The sequence below is a fragment of the Bos taurus genome, chromosome 4 (assembly GCF_002263795.3).
Source record: "Bos taurus isolate L1 Dominette 01449 registration number 42190680 breed Hereford chromosome 4, ARS-UCD2.0, whole genome shotgun sequence".
Lineage (NCBI taxonomy): Eukaryota > Metazoa > Chordata > Mammalia > Artiodactyla > Bovidae > Bos > Bos taurus.
Window position 1 is genome coordinate 37,807,757 of NC_037331.1, and position 22,133 is coordinate 37,829,889.

General features: G+C 36.6%; 1 protein-coding gene across 1 annotated transcript in view; it reads left to right on the plus strand.

Moving 5' to 3' along the window:
* PCLO (piccolo presynaptic cytomatrix protein) overlaps positions 1 to 22,133 on the plus strand; it is a 392,120-nt gene that overhangs the window by 357,500 nt on the left and 12,487 nt on the right. The gene's annotated exons all lie outside the window — the stretch shown is intronic.

The following is a 22,133-nucleotide window of genomic DNA, read 5'->3' on the forward strand; positions in this document are numbered from 1 at the left end:
TGATCACTCAATTTTCATTTTCAATGGGCCAGCACAAATAAACCTCTACTATTTTAGTAATATGCTAAATTCTACTCACAAGTATTTTCAAATAATTGAGTATGTAAAGCACATCACCTAAGGATGTCAACCTAAGGATGTGGTGGTGGGGGAAGGGCAGGGGTTTAGGAAAGAGATCAAGACTTGATTTAATATTGGAAGTTTTATTACGCATAAGGGTTTATATAGAAATAATGCAAATCTCATTTTAACTGGTATCTCATCTATTTTATATAGATATCTCTTTTACATGTAACTATAACAGTGATTAATATGAGTCCTTCTTAGGTGTATGAACACATTTTGCAAAGTCCATGAAGCAAGTGTAGAACAGAAATGACTTCCTGACCAGGAAAAAATCAAAGTCTCAGAACTGGAGTCCTCTGTCTTGTCTTGTTTTCATAAACACACACAAAAAAAGTGTTTTGCTTTGTTTATTAATTTTCTCCAAATATTTTCTCTAATAGGAAAAAGAAAATGGAGTAAATGATAGTTATCCCTCTAGGGGGTTGTAGATTAGAATATACAAGTGCTCTATGTAAAATTTTCATTTCATTTCATTTCCTTGTCCAACTGGGTTGTTTAAAAATTAGCTTGCAGAGACAAAAATACAAAATCATTCTGAAAGACCCCCAACTAGAACAGAGTAGCAGATGTTACTAGGACATCCAAGGAGTCCCTCAGCAAATCCTATTGTTAATGGCACTAGGGTAAGCACTGGGGATGAAGCTTAGATTGTAGCACAATCCCTGGTTGTTCGATCCATGGGTAACATAAATGTGAACAAAAGGTGTGTCCAAGCCTTTTAAAATGGCAATTTAAATCCCTGCCTTTTATTCCTAAATTTATATTCCAAAATATGTGAGATCAAATTTATAATTTTATTTATTTCTTCTTTAATCATTTGCTTGAATATTCTTTTTCCACAGGGAGGATACTAGGTACATAATTCTTTCTGTTTTCTCCTTGCTCTTTTGTGGTGTGAAAGGTAATATTGAATTAAGTAAAATTTTTTATCCATGTGATAAGGTAATAAGCTTTCCTTTCTTAACTAGTACGAAATACCATAACAATCACATTCAGAGTTTTCAAGAATATTTATGTCTGGTAATGGACTTAATGGAACCTTTTGTTGACCTTTCATTCTATTTGTATCTGTCAGTGCCTGTCTCGTTGCTATTCTTGTTTTATTTTTGGTTTTTCTAAGTTAGACTGCTTTTAGCCATTTTTCAATTAAAAAAAAAAAAAACTCTTTGTTGAGAAGCAAAGAAAGATCCACATGAATATTTGTTGAAATTATACTATAATTCAAATACTGTTTTGAGGAAATTGACATCTTTACATATAATACTTTCTTACTCATGGACATGGTATATATTTTTAAATGTTAATGTGAACATAACTATTTTTATATGTATAGTATTAGACAAATTACTCAAATTTTCCAAGTCTCTGGTTCCTAGTCTACAAAAGTAAGAATAACAATAGTATCTACCATGAGTGTGTGTTGCAAGGATTGATGGAAATAGTTAAGGTACTTGGTACTGTGACTGGCTTATACTCAGTATATGCTAGCTGTCATTGTCCCTGGGGCTTCTCTGGTAGCCCAGCTGGTAAAGAGTCTGCCTGCAGTGCTCCCTATCATCTCCTATATCCTGTAAGTGATTACTCCTGGTCTGCTTTTTCCCAAGACTTTTAAACTCATGTTTTCTAAAATGGCTTCTCTTTTTTCCCCTTTGGCATTCCAACAGAAAAGATGTTTTCGGGGTCCTACATTTTCCAGTTTGTTTTGAAAAGATTACGTTTATTACAGTGTTTCAAACCATTTTTCTTCCCAGAATAATTCTCATGTGATCCCTTGTATAGTAATGCCTCCTCTCCATGAAGGATGGCTTTCCTAGACCTTATTATGCTTTCCTAAATCACCTGAGTTTAAAATTCAGTGGTAATGATTTCTAGTCCTCGATTACTCACTGGGAATTTAACATAGAAAGCATATTCTAAAAACAGTCTATTATTGAAATAAAAAATAATTCAGGGTCTTTACCTGAAACAGATTCATCACTGGAGGTTATTAACTGACCACTAGAAATTAATTAAATTTCTTTAATATATCTTGACCATTTCCTAGCCATAAGCACATATCAAAGAATTGGCAATTGCTAAATGTAAGCCCAGAACATTTTAGACTTTCTGAAATTAATATCTGTAATGGCAGTTTTTAATATTTTCTGGAAATGTCTTCATTGCCTAGAAGTCCCTGAAATACTTGCATTGGGAGTTAGTGCTCTGATTTATTTATGAGAGAGGCATTTGAATCAAAATAAGGACTTTAAAACATAGTAAAGGGTAGTGAATGAATATAAACCAAAAATATTCTCTTAGCATAGATGTGGAAAATTAACAAAAAAGACATATAAATACTACAGATACATAGTTTTACTTTGTTCTAAATGCCTTTAAAACATTAATGCATTTTCTGATTCATTTTCATGAAACAGTAGGGGATGTAAATATAGAATAATGATTTCCACTTTAAAGTTATAGAAACAGAGACCCGGAACAATGAAACCATTCATCGAACGTCAACTAATTAAATGGCAAAGGTTAAAATCTACTGATATATAATCTAGTATCTCCTGACTTTTGCCCATTGTACTTTCCATCCTTTTTTAATATTAATGGTTGGAGCACTTTTGCATGAATAATATTTTAAATTTATAAAACTGCAATTATTGGAAAGGAAAATAATCAACATTGTTGCTGATTATGGACAGTTAACTAAAATTAATATCAATTACATTATAGGCATTATGCAGCTTAAAAAGCAACTTTAAATCTTGTTCTATCTGATTTTAAACATTTCCACAAAGTTACTGTAGTCAAGACAGCAAGAGAGATAAAGAAGATTCCAAATGATTCTAGTAACAACTAGCTTATAGTTGTTTAAAATATATTACATAATACATTAAAATACTATGTATTTTACATAGTTAAAATATATTACATACAAAGGAGGAAGGATAAGAATTCATACAGTGTCTCAACAGCAATAATAGACACTTAAAATAAAAGAGAGTCATGGATAATGCCCTTGAAATTCCAAGCAGAAGAGAATATAAACTAAAATTCTGTCCACAAACTACCCAGTAAGTGTAAGGGTTGAATAAAATCAGTTTGGGATGTCTAGTTCTCAGGTCTCCATGCTACCTGTCTGGAAGTTACTTGGAGATATGTTCCACCAACATAGAGAATAAACCACACTCACGCATATGCTGACCACCCCACATGCACACACACACACAACTTGGGAACCAAGAGACAAGAAGGGTAGAGAAAAGAATGGTGGGGATATCATGATGAAATGAGGAGACTCTAAAGACAGTAGTTATGCAGTGGGCAGAGAGAATACATGGAAAAAGCTGGTCAAATACTGAGAGTTCTAACCATAGGTGGATGATGAGTCAGGTGTTAGTGTGGAAGGGGAAGAAAGGAATTGACAGGAGTTAGTACCTAGCTAAGTGAAAAATGGCCTTCAGAGGGGTTAATACACGTGGAAATTTTGGGAACACTTAGGAATAGGTACATAGAAAGCTAAGCAAATTGTAAAACAAAGTAATTAATAATTTTAGGGGAAAAAATTCTTTAAAACTCCATTAAATAATCAGTGGTCTCAGAAGTGAGCAATATAAGTCACATTAATGTGCATGCCAAATATTAGTTCTACCATGGTTGTGACATAAATACATTGGAAGGATGAGGGAAGACTAAATCTTGACATACCAAAATTTAAATATAAATAAATTTTAAAGGCAACACAAAATTACTTTAAGAAATAAGAATGTAAAAGAACCAAAGAAACAGATATAAAGAGTTGACAGTAGATTCTTCTCTGTAACTTTATTAAGGGTTGTGTTAGTTGCTCATGTCTGACTCTTTGCCATTCCATGGACTGTAGCCTGCCAGGCTTTCTCTGTCCATGATATTCTCCAGGCAAGAATACTGGAGTGGGTTGCCATTTCCTTCTCCAGGGTTATTAAGGGTTAGGGGAAATGAAAAGTTGGGTCAAAGTAAAAAGAGTTGGGCCATGGGAGAATTGATTTTTTTTATGAAGAAGTCATAAAATTATGTAAAATGATTCAACCTCTTGATATATGAGGAAATAAAAATTAGGGATAGTGATCAAACCATATTAATAAGTATGAGGGGAAAAATGGCATTGTTTACAATAAATAACTTCCCGAAGTGATTTGAAGTGTTAGTTGCTCAGTCATGTCTGACTCTTTGTGATCCCAGAGATCCAACCCAAGTCTCCTGCATTGCAGACAGATTTTTTAGTGTCTGTACCACCAAGGAATCCCCAAATAACTTCCTTCTATTAGAGCTTCCCAGGCACTAGTGGTAAAGACTCCGAATGCCAATACAGGAGCTATAAGAGATAAGGGTTCAATCACTGGGTTGGGAAAATCACCTGGAGAAGGAACTGGCAGCCCACTCAAGTATTCTCGACTGCAAAATCCCATCAACAGATGAGCCTGGTGGGCTACAGTCCATGGGATGGGCTACAGTCCATGGAGTGGGCTACAGTCTTTGGGAATGCAAAGAATCGGACGTGACTAAAGCAACCTAGCACAAACTACCCTGAATAGTAATGAATATCCATTCTGCTAAAAGTTATGAGTAATAGTAACTTCCTACTATTAGCCTAAATAGTAATGAATATCCATTCTCTTGACAGCTTTTAGTAATAGTTACTACAACTAAGTACTCTATTTTACATACTCACTAAATATATTCTCATAGCACTAATGTTATATACAGCAAGCTTTTTACGTTCAGGACACCTAACTTTAACTGATACCAATAAAATACAAAATCTCTGTGGAAAAAATGCTGCAGAATTCAAACTACCAAGTAGTTTTAGTATTTTATTCATTTAGCCAGCAAAAAGAAAATTTCAGAGTTTTGGAAAATGCAAAATTCATTGATGATAATTCATTTTTCCACCATTTAGATTATTAGTTACTTTCTCTAATTGAAACATTCTGATTTATTTGATCCAGAGAGTCATTTGGAAATTTATGTAACTTTCTATAGAAAAAAAAAAAAAAAACACCTATATTTGAGTAAAAAACAAATAGTAGAACTGACCAAAAAAAAAAAGACCAACACATCACATAAGTAGCCCTTGCTCAACCAAGTGGCACTTTCCCTAAATAAACCAATTTTAAAGATAAAAAAATAACACAGACATGAATATATTCTGAGGAAAGTGCACACTGCTTCTTTACTATTTGACTGTTAGTTTCTAAAAACATCAATATATTCTATTTTCTTTGCAACAGTACAATTGTAGGAAAGAAGCCATTTGCCTGTTTAAATCTTTTATTTTAAAAAAAAATGCTTTGCTATCTACCCAAGTCATCTTCTGCATTTGAGTATTTTCTTGCATCAAGCAAATGAAATTTTCGACTGTTATCATCAAAAGCAGAAAATTTCTTATCCATTAAATAATATACCATTGTGATTTCTGTAATTTGCATTGCTCTCTAAAGCCCAGACAACTGTCATGGGTGTATGAAATACTAAATGACAGTAACAAAGTAACATGGCTTTACCTTACCCATTTTATTATGACATCTTTGCTATTAAATTATATATATATATATATATATCCATTCCACTTGATGACTTATCCTCAAAAACCCCAGCACATTCTCCTTAACAGCTATAACCACAGCAACATTACAACTGACATTTATTTGTTAAAGGTTTTGCTGTGATCTTTAAAAATCCGGTGGCCTATTTTCATAATAACCCTCTAAAATTAATAATATTTATGATATTCCCAAGGTCTAGCACAGAGACTTATACAAAATGCCTAAAAAATAAACATTTTTGAGTCAAGACATTAAAACTCTGAGAAACTGAAGGATAAATCAAACCTAGTAATACACTTGTAAAATTTAAGTTGATATTTATACAAAATAATCTTAAAACTTAAGAGAGTCTTAAAACTTAAGATTTTTTTAATATACCTGCTATACCCAAATGTCTTAAAAAGTAATGTTAGCCCTGTATGTTGATGGACAAGTTTTTAAGGAGTTTACTACCCTGGAACCAAAGAAATGATATTGCTTCAATTAAAAACTAGATTATCTACTTGAAAGTATAGTAACTCCTCATTTTTATTGGTTGTGCTTTTTTCACAAAGCCCCATTGACTCGACAGAAGATGGTTAGTGCTGAGTCTCCCCTAGAAACAACCAGTGCCCTGCAGCAAACAGATATATTCATGTACAACTGGGCTGAGTTATGACAGAGGTAGATAAGTGTCAGTATTGTCACTCTGCTTTAGGTTGGATAAGGAAAGCCTCCCTGGCAGGAAATACTTTTTTTTTAGATTCTTCTTGAAATAAAAGTAATGAGTAATCTAATGGGAGAAGGGCTAGCAAGGTTTTTAATAAGAGGGAACTTGCTGTTCAAACCTCTATAACGTGAGAAAATTGAATTCTTGGTGAATCTGTGGGCACTTCTGTGTGACTATAGCAGAGCTCTGTGTTGGAGAGACAAGGCTTGAAAGGTAATCACAGCTCACATAATTTGACAAGTATCAGACACTGTCAGGAGGGACTTAGACTCTAGGCTGTAGACAGGCAACTGGAAGCAAAGGAAAATTCCATGATCAGATTTGCTGTTCTGAAGGATGGATTACAAGGGATCATGTCTGCAGTCAGGGCACCAGTTAGGAGGAAATTCAGTGGTCCAAGTAAGAAAGGACTAGAATACAGACAAAGTCAGCAGTGGGAAAAAAGGGGGTAGACAACTCTGAGACCTCTCTAAAAAGACAAATAGGAATGGATGGTTTTGTTCAAAAAATGATTCAAAATCAAAGTGCGAATGAAACATCTTTGGGCACTAGCATCTTACAGCTACATCACTGTAGCTGAATGTGATGTAGTGATGATCACTGTAAGTGATCAGTAGTTAAACATAATTATGATTTAAAATGAAGAAGTTGAAAAAGTGTTAACAGAGGTCGGTGTAAAAAGTGATGAAGGGAAATAATAAAATGCAAACCAACGTTCCACAGAATTTTAAAGAAAGAAATTGGTTATGCTTTAAAGGGCCATATGGTAAGCACTTCAGAGTACATTTTAAAGATGAATTAAAGAGTAAAATGGAGTTTGAATGAGGGAGAGCACAAATTTTACTCACTTAACTTTGTCTATATATAGTGACGTTGGTATCTTGTTCCAAATGTGGAAAGCTTGATGAATCAGATCCTTCTGCATCCTGATGAGTATATGAGAGTGTGTACAGGACATACACTAAGGAGGAAAGTAATTACCAGTTCAGTTCAGTCGCTCAGTCATGTCTGACTCTTTGTGACCCCATGGACTGCAGCACGCCAGGCCTCCCTGTCCATTACTAACTCCCCAAGTGTACTTAAATTCATGTCCATTGAGTCAGTGATGCCATCCAACCATCTCATCCTCTATCATCCCCTTCTCCTCCCACCTTCAATCTTTCCCAGGATCAGGATCTTTTCAAGTGAGTCAGTTCTTCACATGAGGTGGCCAAAGTATTGGAGTTTTAGCTTCAGCATCAGTCCTTCCAAAGAATATTTATGACTGATTTCCTTTAGGATCGACTGGTTGGATCTCCTTGCAGTCCAAGGGAATCTCAAAAGCCTTCCCCAACACCACAGTTCAAAAGCAATTCTTCAGCACTCTTTAGTCCAATTCTAACATCTATATGTGACTACTGGATAAACCATAGCTTTGACTGCATGGACATTAGTCGGCAAAGTAACGTCTCTGCTTTTTAATATGCTATCTAGGTTGGTCATATTTTTTCTTCCAAGGAGCAATGGCATCAGTCACCATCTGCAGTGATTTTCAGTTCAGTTCAGTTCGGTCGCTCAGTCGTATCTGACTGTTTGCGTAAATTGCAGCACGCCAGGCCTCCCTGTCCATCACCAACTCCTGGAGTTTACTCAAACTCATGTCCATCGAGTCGATGATGCCATCCAGCCATCTCAACCTCTGTTGTCCCCTTCTCCTCCTGCCCCCAATCCCTCCCAGCATCAGGGTCTTTTCCAGTGAGTCAACTGTTCGCATGAGGTGGCCAAAGTATTGGAGTTTCAGCTTTAGCATCAGTCCTTCCAATGAACATCCAGGACTGATCTCCTTTAGGATGGACTGGTTGGATCTCCTTGCAGTCCAAGGGACTCTCAAGAGTCTTCTCCAATGCCACAGTTCAAAAGCATTAATTCTTTAGCGCTCAGCTTTCTTCACAATCCAACTCTCACATCCATACATGACCACTGGAAAAACCATAGCCTTGACTAGATGGACCTTTGTTGGCAAAGTAATGTCTCTGCTTTTCAATATGCTGTCTAGGTTGGTCACAACTGTCCTTCCAAGGAGTAAGTGTCTTTTAATTTCATGCATGCAATCACCATCTGCAGTGATTTTGGAGCCCCAAAAAATAAAGTCTGACATTATTTCCACTGTTTCCCCATATATTTGCCATGAATTGATGGGACTGGATGCCATGATCTCAGTTTTCTGAATGCTGAGTTTTAAGTCAGCTTTTTCACTCTCCTCTTTCAGTTTTATCAAGCGGCTCTTTAATTCTTCTTCACTTTCTGCCATAAGGGTGGTAACATCTGCATATCTGAAGTTAGTGGTATTTCTCCTGGCAATCTTGATTCCAACTTATGCTTTATCCAGCCTGGAATTTTGCATGATGTACCCTGCATATAAGTTAAATAAGTGAAGTGACAAAAGCAGCCTTGATGTACTCCTTTCCCAATTGGAACCAGTCTGTTGTTCCATGTCCAGTTCCAACTGTTGCTTCCTGACCTGCATACAGATTTCTCAGGAGACAGGTCAGGTGGTCTGGTATTCCCATCTCTTTCAGAATTTTCCACAGTTTGTTGTGATCCACACAGTCAAAGGCTTTGGCATAGTCAATAAAGCAGAAATAGATGTTTTGCTTCTTCAGTGATCCAACAGATGTTGGCAATTTGATCTCTGGTTCCTCTGGCTTTTCTAAAACCAGCTTGAACATCTGGAATTTCATAGTTCATGTACTTTTGAAGCCTGGCTTGGAGAATTTTGAGCATTACTTTGCAAGCATGTGAGATGAATGCAACTGTGCAGTAGTTTGAACATTTTTTGGCATTGCTTTTCTTTGGGATTGGAATGAAAACTGACATCCAGTCCTCTGGCCACTGTTGACTTTTCCAAATTTGCTGGCATATTGAGTGCAGCACTTTCACAGCATCATCTTTTAGGATTTGAATAATTCAGCTGGAATTCCATCACCTCTACTAGCTTTGTTGGTAGTGATGGTTCGTAAGGCCCACTTGACTTCACATTCCAGGATGTCTGGCTCTAGGTGAGTGATCACACCATCCTGCTTATCTGGGTCATGAAGATCTTTCTTGTATAGTTTTTCTGTGTATTGTTGCCACCTCTTATTAATATCTTCTGCTTCTGTTAGATCCATACCACTTCTGTCCTTTATTGTGCTTCCTATATTTTATATTTTAAATTTGGTCACTTTATTCTTCCAGTTGCTGTCTCATTTCCTTATTTGGGCAATTGCCAAATTCTTGAAGATTTTACCTCTTAAGAGTTTTTAAAATGTCTTCCTTCTTTTCCATTCCAGTGACTGCCCAATTTTAGGTTTTAATCACATCTCACCCAGAGAAGTTTCTAGTCTCCTAACTGTTCTCTTCACCTGCAGTATCATCATCTTCAAAATCACCTTTGATAGCACTAATGTGGCTTTTTCACTCTCCAGCGTAAACGTTTCTGTGGACCCCTATTGGCCACCTGACTCTCATTGCTCATGTGTGCTCAGTTGTGTCCAACTCTTTTCACCTCTATGAACTCTACCCCGCCAGGGGATCTTCCCAAACCAAGGAGGGATCAAACCTGTGTTTCCTGCATTGGCCGGTGGATTCTTTACCACAGAGCTACCTGACTCTAGAAAGAGTCTATTAATAATACAACAAAATAATAATACAATGAGCCCTGCCTTCAACTTCTCCAGTTTATTTCCTGGCATGTCCTAGTGTTTGATTGGATATATTACATCCTTTATATTTACATCCTGTTACATGAAGAATTGATGCTTTTGAACTGTGGTGTTAGAGAAGACTCTTGAGAGTCCCTTGGACTGCAAGGAGATCCAACCAGTCCATCCTAAAGGAGATCAGTCCTGGTGTTCATTGGAAGGGCTGATGCTAAAGCTGAAACTCCAATACTTTGGCCACTTCATGCGAACAGTTGACTCACTGGAAAAGACCCTGATGCTGGGAGGGATTGGGGGCAGGAGGAGAAGGGGATGACAGAGGATGAGATGGCTGGATGGCATCACTGACTTGATGGACGTTGAGTTTGAGTGAACTCCGGGAGTTGGTGATGGACAGGGAGGCCTAGCGTGCTGCGATTCATGAGATCGCAAAGAGTCGGACACAACTGAGCGACTGAACTGAATGGAACTGAAGTGATACCGTATGTGGGCTTCCCATGTAGCACGAATGGTAAAAAAAACCTTCCTGCCAATGCAGGAAACATAAGAGAGGCAGGTTCAATCCTTTGGTCAGGAAGGTCCCTTGGAGTAGTGCACAGCAATCCACTCCAATATCCTTGCCTGGAGAATCCCATGGACAGAGGAGATTGGTGGGCTACAGTCCAAGGCATTGCAAAGAGCCAGACATGACTGAAGTGACTTAGCATGTACGCATACCATATTTATATCTTGGAATACCAAAATTCCTTACATTTGCTCATGCTGTTTACTTAGTATGATCTCCCCTTCTCAAATGGCTTTATCTTGGAAAACGTATGTTCATCTTTTGAGGCTCAGTCTTCACCTTGACTTTTCTAAGAACCTATTTATGGAGCAAACTCCACCTGACTCTGTTAGGGAAGTCTTCTTTCTGTACCATCAGCACCCCTAAAACTTTTTCCTCTGACTCTGTGAACTACCCCCAGGCCCTTATGACAAGGGCTTTTCTCTCCCTTTCTCTTTTTTGCTTAAGTGAGGACCTACTGAACTGAACTGAACTGAGAAATTATTATACTAAGTGAAGTAATTCAGACAAGGACAAATACCATATGATATCACTTAAATGTGTAATCTAAAAAAAATACAAATGAACCTATATACAGAACAGAAATAAAATCAGACATAGAAAAACAATTTATGGTTACCAAAGGGGAAAGGCAAGTAGGAAAGGAAAAAATTAAAAGGTTGGGATTAACATATACACACTATTATATAAAATAGATAAACAAAAGGGATTTACTATACAACATAGGGAACTATATCCAATATCTTATAATAACCTATAATGGAAAATAATCTGAAAATATGTATATATGTGTAACTAAATCACAATATTGATTGTGAATTTTGCACAATATTGTGAATTAGGTGATAAAGTTCAAGCAAGTATTTTGGGGCAAAGCAAGGTAAGACTGATAAAAAGGGGAATTGGAGCAGCAAATATATACACATACAGTACAAGTAGGTTGAGAATACAAAGTTGAGGTAGAATTATTGTATATTATTTTGCTTAGCATGCCAGTTAGGACAAGGGAGACAAAGTGCTTATTGCAAAAACCGAATGAGAAATGGTTTTATAGAATGGAACATTAGTTAAATAAAGTGGGGAATCAGTTGAAACTGACAGGAGGATAAAAATTCCTGTGTGTTAATAGTGGCAGAATTAATCTAAGCAGAAAGGAAGCAAAATGATATAAATAACGTAGTGGGCCAGTGTAAGCATATGACTCTCATAATCAACTGTCATTTAGGTGGTTTTTTCAGGTTTTTGCAGAGGTTACCTGACTGCCTGATCACCATCCACTCCTGTGAGAAACTGGAGATTATTCTACAGTGGGATGGCAGCTTCACTCTTACCAACAAAACTGTTTTTCTCATAGGAGCTTCTAGTGTCCCTCACATTATGCTATTATCTGATTTTATTTTCTAAAATCATTACATGATGATGTTAAGATTTTTCTGTAAATAGAAAATATACCCACTTCTCCTAAATGGGTAATCTTCCTGGTTTTAGATCAAAGGTCAGAAGTTTAGATAGGAGGTCTAAACAATGCCTGTCTTCTTAAACTTAATGCATCTCTAGAAAAGAATATTCAGTTCAGTTCAGTTGCTCAGTCGTGCCAACTCTTTGCGACCCCATGGACTGCAGTACACCAGGCTTCCCTGTCCATCACCAACTCCTGGAGCTTGCTCAAACTCATGTCCATCGAGTCTGGGATGCCGTCCAACCATCTTATCCTCTGTCGTCCCCTTCTCCTCCTGCCTTGAATCTTTCCCAGCATCAGGGTCTTTTCCAGTGAGTAAAGAACACTGGAGAAGGAAATGGCAACCCACTCCAGTATTTTTTCCTGGAGAATCCCATGGACAGAGGAGCCTGGTGGGCTATGGTTCATGGGGTTGCAAAGAGTCGGACATGACTGAGCAACTAACACTAATCATACCAGCTCTCCTATTTCATTCCTTTTAGGATTTTTTTTCCTGATGCATTTGAGAGGTGTTTCATAACTGCAAATATTTAAAATGTAATGTCCTTTTAGGGTTTCAATTTCTATTCCTTAACAGCTAATGTTTTTTGTTGTTTTAGTTTGGTTTGTTTGTTTTTTGGTCCTATACAAGATAATGGATGGGAGGTTTTAGTCAAAAGTTGTTTTGTTTTTAAAGAACTCTGGTTATTTTCAGTCACAGTAAAATGGATGCTAAGGAGCATGTACCACAAGGACCAAAAAAATGCCAAAACACTGGAGATCAATCAGAAGAATCTGTGTTTTTCTTTCTAAAATGACGTTCTTTCTGGCTTTGTCTCAGAAAGAAAGGCTTTCTTTATATAAGAAGACGGAAAGAATGTGCAGTCCTGCCCTACTTTCACAAAACTCTTAAATCACATTAGGCCCAAATGCCTGAGTGTTGTATAAAATATCTCCTTGAATCTGGGTTATTTCAAATAAAGCCCTTAATGAAAGCTTACAGAACTCTTCTGCTCTGAAAAAAACATTTAATGAAAACATAACAAAATGCCTCTTTCAGCTGCACTCAGCCTTGAGACATGACCATGTACTAGAATGTCTCTCCCTGACTTTGAGTAACAGAGGCTTGTATATGCATATAAACAGAGAATGCAATTAATACATTGACAAAAAGCATTTATTTGGGGAGAAACCATAAGTTTGAAAAAATCCCAGAAGAATCTCCAAATCTATGGCCTCAGCTTAATTAATTTATTTTTTTATATTTTTTATTATTATTATTTTTTTTTTACCTTACAATATTGTATTGGTTTTGCCATACATCAACATGAATCCGCCACGGGTGTACATGTGTTCCCCATCCTGAACCCCCTCTCCCACCTCCCTCCCTATACCATCCCTCTGGGTCATCCCAGTGCATCAGCCCCAAGCATCCTGTGTCTTGCATCGAACCTGGACTGGCGATTCATTTCTTATATGATATTATACATGTTTTAATGCCATTCTCCCAAATCATCCCCCCCCTCCCTCTCCCACAGAGTCCAAAAGACTGTTCTATACATCTGTGTCTCTTTTGCTGTCTCACATACAGGGTTGTCATTACCATCTTTCTAAATTCCATATATATGCGTTAGTATACTATATTGGTGATTTTCTTTCTGGCTTACTTCACTCTGTATAATATGGCCTCAGCTTAATTTAATGGGAAGAGCATGGAGTCTCCTTTCTTAACGTACCTCAAGCCTGTTAAGTCACTTTCCAAAGAGTCAAATGAAAATGATACATGTTTTGTAGGTTTGCTGTAAAGATTAGAAAAAATTTTATAGATTCATCCATTAAACATCCAATATATTCTAGGTATCTTTTCTAGGCTAAAAAGACAAGGGTAAATAAGGCACAGTCTACACACTTAAAAGGTGGCAGCAGTCTATAGATTTAATATGCCTGAAATAGGAGAGTTGTTTAATAAATTGAATACATTGTTGATACCATTCAAGTAAATTGTACCTCCCTACATGTAACAAATTGAGAAGTATATGAGTCACAAATTAATACTTTGGAAAGGAAATGGGTGAGCAAATGCTCACCCTGTCTGTACCTGGTTTTTCCAGTACAACTTCCCCACAAATCTTGAGCCACCCCCCCACCAAAAAGAATCCAAACTTTCCTCCCCTCAATATATACATAGTCACAAGTATACACGTGAACTTGGCACATCATCACTCACATAATAGATAATCAGGATTTTGGCAGTAACCTTGCGGTGTCTTGTTGGAAACATCTTTTTTAGCTATGTGATTTTTGCAAATTAGTCAACCAAGACTCTTGAGAGTCCCTTGGACTGCAAGGAGATCCAACCAGTCCATTCTGAAGGAGATCAGCCCTGGGTGTTCTTTGGAAGGAATGATGCTAAAGCTGAAACTCCAGTACTTTGGCCACCTCATGCCAAGAGTTGACTCATTGGAAAAGACTCTGATGCTGGGAGGGATTGAGGGCAGGAGGAGAAGGGGACGACAGAGGATGAGATGGCTGGATGGCATCACTGACTCGATGGACGTGAGTCTGGGTGAACTCCAGGAGTTGGTGATGGACAGGGAGGCCTGGCGTGCTGCGATTCATGCGGTCGCAAAGAGTCGGACACAACTGAGCAACTGATCTGATCTGATCTGAAACTTTGCAGTCTCCTTTCTTTAAAGTGAAGTTATTGATGCCTCTGTCTACTTCAAATGGTTTAGGACAAATGAGATAGTGTGACTAAATTTTACATATGTTACTTTAAAATTATTAACTTTGTATTGCCATCTAAAATATCATAGTAGTATTTATGCACTTGGTTATAAATAAGTGTATACTTAAACTGTGACAGAGTAGAAAATTATATTTCTTTAAATATATTTAGGATGAGGATTCATTTTGTTTGGAAAACCAAATATATTGAATTTCTTTATAAAGAAATTATTTATATCTTTTCATGAAGCATTTACAAATCCTGTCTTGGAAATTCTCTAACAGTTTATTAATGGTATGTTTTTGTAAAAAGTACTGGATCCAAGAATTTAGGGTCATCTGTTATATACAGAGGTAGAAAAGGAGTCAGATAATGGAGCTGCTATGTGGTGTCATTCTCATTGTATAAGCAAGCTGATTTATGGAGAGTCAGCTTCATGAGGGTACTTGAAATAGAATTTAATGTACTACAGAAGGAAGAAATTAGTTCATTTTGCTTCTTCCCCCTTTCAAACATTAAATTACTAGGATAAGCCTTTAAAACTATGACTCTTTACTCCTCAGTCCTACACATATAATGTTCTATGCCTTTGTCCAGAATTCTGAGAACTAAGTTTAAAACATATGAATGGCTTGAATACAGCCTCTAGAAAATAGTGATTTACTAGGAGATAAAATTCATTACAGATAAGATTACCAGACTTGTTAAAAGATCTATAGCTTTTCCCTGCTACTCAAGGACAAGGTATAAAGAAAAAGGAAGTGCCAATTTTAGATAATTATTGGGTACCACTGTTAAATTAGTGAGTACCATTTGAACTTCTGGAAGAGAGAGGTATAATTTCAGCATCGAAGGTAAAATTTATCATAGACTCTAGGGTAGGGTTGATATACATGGTTGGAAATTATAGAGGACTGTTGAATAGAACAAATTATAGTTAGCTTACTTCCTCTCTCTAACAGGCTCAGTGAAGTAGAAGACATTTTTTTTAAAGAAATTTCCTTTTACAAAGTATTGATTTATATGACTATGCCAAGACACGTTTTTTTTGTTTTGTTTTGTTTGCTTGCTTTGAATAGATTGAGCAATTGGCCTATTGGTATAGATAACACATGCTAGGTCTAAACTGTCAATTACTTCTAGAACTGGTCTTCCTTTGCATTAAATGTTGAGAAATAAGAATTAATGCTTCTTGAATTATTACCATTTTAGGCATTATGTTAATTTACCTTTGTTGTGGTAACATTTTTTTTAGCTCATCATTTAGACTTCAAACTGATAGGGTAAAAATAAGTGAAATGAAAAGCAATGTAATTATACATGAGGTAATATGCACCACTACTTTGGTTATTGACAGGTATTAGCACATGATCAAGATTTTCTGTAATGAGTAGATTTAGAATCTCCGAGTAAACAGACAAACTTATCTAGGATGGAAGATGTTTAGAAGAGGGCTAGGACTAAATAATCTTTAGATGACATCAGAAAATGTCTAAAAATATATTATTCTATAAAGTGCACAGTGATATTATAAATAGTCTATAAATAAGCTTATTACATACTCTACTTTACAATATGAAGAAATACAAAGCAGAGACATTTGATGACTGGCCTGCCATCTCATGGGGTTAGAAGCCAGAATTCCTAGTATTTAAAATCCATCTTAATTCCATATTAAACTTTTCTTAGGTTTGGAATGAGTGATAGGAGCTAAGAAACAAATTATGAGGTGTTAGACAGTGAGAGCTAAATGTGAATCTTCCTAACACCAATTCATACTGCATTAGCTGACACCAGTAACCTGAAGCATTGTTATGTGGTATTTACTAATGAAAATTTGCAAATGCAAACACTGCCTCTAAAGAGATTGTTGCCTAAAATGGTCTCCTGTTGGCAAAAGGTGCTCAGATTGTAATATAATGCTTACAATTCTGGGAGAGAGTAAACCTCAAAGTGCACTCTATCCAGTTAAGTGTTAAAAATATGAATAACATAGTTAAAAAATATTTTTTTAATGAATTTACTTATTTTAAATTACTTTATATATTTAAGCCAGTTACATATAGAATCTCATATAATTAATGAATATTGCTGGAAGTATTTACTGCTGCTTTGTCCTTTCATATCAATAATCTGCATAACTGATCTAGTGTGTAAAGGAAGACTATAGCTTCCAGCTATTGTTTAACCAACTAAAATAATTGTTTGCTATGCCTCTTTTCTTTCTAAAGTCCTATGTCCAGGTAAGATAAAATAGCAAAAGAACTACTGAAAATTCTTTCATTCTGATAATTTTTTAATATTTCATATGAATATTTCCATAAATGAGCCAATGTTTTTAAAAGTATTATTCATAAGAAAACATAAGGTGTTCATGAGAGAATAGAGACCTGTGCTTAAAACCAGAAGTTTAAATAGTTCTGCCTCGCACTTTAAATTTGACAAGTTACTTAAAATACTCAAGCCACTGTTTTCTCATCTGTAAAACGGGGATTACATCAACCTTATTTCTTGTTGTGAAATGATGATTGTATTTTGTTAATTGCAATGTTTTCTTAAAATATACCTTACTAAAATCACAAATTAGTTGGAGATCTAGATATAAGTATGTATAAAAATATTCCATATAGATTCAAAAAACACAGCTTTTCAAAGATAAAATATATGTAAACTCTTTTTTAAGAAAACAGAAAAGTTGAAAGAACACTGCATATCTTAAAGGAGAATAAATCACAAGAGAGTGTGAAAAAAAAGAAAGCTGTGGAAGATAAAAATAAACCAATTTTACAGTTACACTTACTTCAGTTAACTAAAGAGATAAAGGGACACACACACAATTTTGTTAAAATTGAATTAAATTATTCCTGTTCTTTATCAAAAATGATTTATTGATTTTTAATCTAAGAAAAGTAATACAGTGAAAACAAGACAAGCTTAATCTCAATAAGTATTTTAGACATGTAAAATATTTCAATAAATTTTAGCCATAGTCTATAAAAAAATCTCACTAAGTTTAATAAACAAAGTTGAAAATATTAAGAGAGTAAGTAATTATGTATTTTAATACTACATTTCAAATTTTAATTGTATTAACTCTGCACAAAGGAAATCGATACTCTTATACTTTCTTCCACTTTTCCTCTTCCATTATGTATTGGTCTCCTGGATTTCTTCTTCAAATTTTCCATTCATTCCCTTTCTTCCTCTCTCTTTAATCTCTTTTTCTTTCACTCATTATTACAGGTTCTATATCCTTTACACAATCTTTGAAATATTTTAGGAAAGCAGTCTGTTACATTTTGGGGGAACTTAGTTTTTCCCCTGGATTTTTAAAAACACTTTCAGTATACTTGAAGTAGCTTAAGTTGGATATATCAGTATATGAACTTGTGATCTCCAGGAATATACAATAGTCTTTTGACCCAGATGTTCACTCTTCTATTGTTTTAAGTAAATACATTTATATTTTAAATAGATCTTATTTTCTGTTCTCTTGAATTTAGTTTTTACTTTTTTTCTGGAGCAATTAATTATAACAGATCATATTTTTTGGTTCTAACATATCCATCATTATTCTGAAACTTCTTTACTCTTTATTTTTCTCTGTATCATCCTAAGCCTTTCTTCATTCTGTGACAATAGGATTGATTTCTATCTTACTTCATTTCGTTCCCAGGATGTGTCTAATGTATTAATAGCTTTTAAATGGGATTATTTGCATTTACCTCTCTTATCCCCATTTTCTGGAGAAGGAAATGGCACCCCACTCCAGTACTCTTGCCTGGAAAATCCCATGAACGGAGAAGCCTGGTAGGCTGCAGTCCATGGGATCGCTAAGAGTTGGGCACAACTGAGTGACTTCACTTTCTCTTTTCATTTTCACGCATTGGAGAAGGAAATGGCAACCCACTCCAGTGTTCTTGCCTGGAGAATCCCGGGGATGGGGGAGCCTGGTGGGCTGCCGTCTATGGGGTCGCACAGAGTCAGACACGACTGAAGCGACTTAGCAGCAGCAGTAGCAGCATCCCCATTTTCACCCCACCTATCATTTTGTCATCTCATTTTTTAGCTATGCCCTCCATATCCCTCTTCCTTCTATTCCTTTTTTTTTTAGTTGAAATATTGTTGATTTGCATGTTGTGTTAGTCTCTGGTGTATAGCAAAAGTGATAAACATGTATCTTTATAGTTGTATATACATATTTCTTTTTCATATTATTTTCCATTACAGTTTATTGTTGTTGTTTAATCTCTAAGTTGTGTCCAGGTCTTTTGTGACCCCATAGACTGAAGCCCACCAGGCTTCTCTCTCTAGGGATTTCCCAGGCAAGAATTCTAGAGTGGGTTGCCATTTTTTTCTCCAGGGGTTCTTCTCAACACAGGGATCGAACCTGCAGCTCCTGCTTGGCAGGCAGATTCTTTACCACTGAGTCACCTGGGAAGCCCTTATGTTTTATTACAGGTTATTGAGTATAATTCCTTAAGCTACATGGTAAGACCTTGTTTATTCTTTCATATATAATAGGGTGCATCTGCTAATCCCAAACCATCCCCCTCCCAGTCCCCTCCCCTTTGGTAACTACAAGTCATTTCTCTATGTCTATGAGTCTGTCTATGTTTCATAAATAAGCTCATTTGTGTCATATTTTAAATTCTGCAAATAAGTGATATCATATGGTAATTGCCTTTCTCATTCTGACTTTATTTCATATAATAATCTCTAGGTCCATTGTGTTGCTGCAAAGGGCATTATTGCATTCTTTTCATGACTGAGTAATACTCCATTATATATATATTGATCACATCTTCTTTATCTATTCTTCTGTCCATGGACATATAAGTTGTTTCCATGTCTTTTGACTATTGTAAATAGTGCTGATATGAACATTGGGGTGTATGTATCTTTTTGAATCATAATTTGTCCACAGATAAGCCCAGGAATGGGATTACCATATCATACAGTAACTCTATTTTTAGTTTTTTGAGGAACCTCTGTACTGCTTTCATAGTGGCCGTACCAGTTTACATTCCTACCGACAAAGTAGAAGGGTTTTCTTTTCTTTGCACTTTCTCCAGTATTTGTTATTTGTTGACATTTTAATAGTGTCCTTTCTGTTCAGTGTATGTTTGGTTCGCATTTCTTAAATAATTAGCAAGCAGTGCTGAGTATCTTTTCCTGTGTCTATTCAGTTAAGTTCAGTTGCTCAGTCATGTCCTACTCTTTGCGATTTCATGGACTGCAGCACACCAGGCTTCCCTGTCTATCACCAACTCCCAGAGCTTACTCAAACTAATGTCCATAGAGTCAGTGATGCCATCCAACCATCTCATCCTCTGTCGTCCCCTTCTCCTCCTGCCTTCAGTCTTTTCCAGGATCAAGGTCTCTTCCAGGGAGTCAGTTCTTTGCATCAGGTGGCCAAAGTCTTGGAGTTTTAGCTTCAGCATCAGTCCTTCCAATGAGTATTCAGGAATGATTTCCTTTAGGATTGACCAGTTTGATATCCTTGCACTCCAAGGGACTCTCAGGAGTCTTTTCCAACAAGAATTCAAAAGCATGAATTCTTCAGCACTCAGCTTTCTTTATTATCCAACTCTCACATCCATACATGACTACTGGAAAAACCATAGCCTTGACTAGCCGGACCTTGTTGACAAAGTAATATCTCTGCTTTATAATATGCTGTCTAGGTTTGCCATAGCTTTTCTTCCAAGGAGCAAACATCTTTTAATTTCATGGCTGCAGTCACCATCTGCAGTGATTTTGGAGCCCAAAAAAATAAAGTCTGTCACTGTCTCCATTGTTTCCCCATCTATCTGCCATGAAGTGATGGGACCAGATGCCATGATCTTAGTTTTCTGAATGTTGTGTTTTAAGACAAATTTTTCACTCTCCTCTTTCACTTTTATCAAGTGGCTCTTTAGTTCTTCACTTTCTGCCATAAGGGTGGTGTCATCTGCATATCTGAGCATATTGATATTTCTCCCAGTAATCTTGATTCCAGCTTGTACTTCATCTAGCTGGCATTTTGCATGATGTACCCTGCATAGAAGTTAAATAAGCAAGGTGACAATAAACAGCCTTGACGTGCTCCTTTCCCGATTTGGAACCAGTCTGTTGTTCCATGTCCAGTTCTAACTGTTGCTTCCTGACCTGCATACAGATTTCTCAGGAGGCAGGTCAGGTGGTCTGGTATTCCCATCTCTTTAAGAATTCTCCACAGTTTGTTGTGATCCATACAGTCAAAGGCTTTGGCGTAGTCAATAAAGCAGAAGTGGATGTTTTTATCTTGCTTTTTTAATGATCCAATGGATGTTGGCAATTTGATCTCTGGTTCCTCTGGCTTTTCTAAATCCAGCTTGAACTTCTGGAAGCTCACAGTTCACGTATTGCTGAAGCCTGGCTTGGAGAATTTTGAGCAATACTTTACTAGCGTGTGCTGCTGCCACTGCTAAGTCACTTCAGTCGTGTCTGACTCTGTGCGACCCCATAGACAGCAGCCCACCAGGCTCCCCCGTCCCTGGGATTCTCCAGGCAAGAACACTGGAGTGGGTTGCCATTTCCTTCTCCAATGCATGAAAGTGAAAAGTGAAAGTGAAGTCACTCAGTTGTGTCTGACTCTTAGCGACCCCATGGACTGCAGCCTACCAGGCTCCTCTGACCATGGGATTTTCCAGGCAAGAGTACTGGAGTGGGGTGCCATTGCCTTCTCCTTACTAGCATGTGAGATGAGTGCAATTGTGTGGTAGTTTGAGCGTTCTTTGGCATTGCCTTTCTTTGGGATTGGAAAGAAAACTGACCTTTTCCAGTCCTATGGCCACTGCTGAGTTTTCCAAATTTGCTGGCATATTGAGTGCAGCACTTTCACAGCATCATCTTTCAGGATTTGAAATAGCTCCACTGGAATTCCATCACCTCCACTAGCTTTGTTCGTAGTGATGCTTTCTAAGGCCCACTTGGCTTCACATTCCAGGATGTCTGGCTCTACACCGTCGTGATTATCTGGGTCATGAAGATCTTTTTTGTACAGTTCTTCTGTGTATTCTTGCCACCTCTTCTTAATATCTTCTGCTTCTGTTAGGTCCATACCATTTCTGTCCTTTATTGTACCCATCTTTGCATGAAATGTTCCCTTAGTATTTCTAATTTTCTTGAAGCAATCTCTAGTTTTTCCCATTCTATTGTTTTCCTCTATTTCTTTGCATTGATCACTGAAGAAGGCTTTCTTATCTCTCCTAGCTATTCTTTGGAAGTCTGCATTCAGATGGGTATATCTTTCCTTTTCTCCTTTGCCTTTCACTTCTCTTTTCTCAGCTA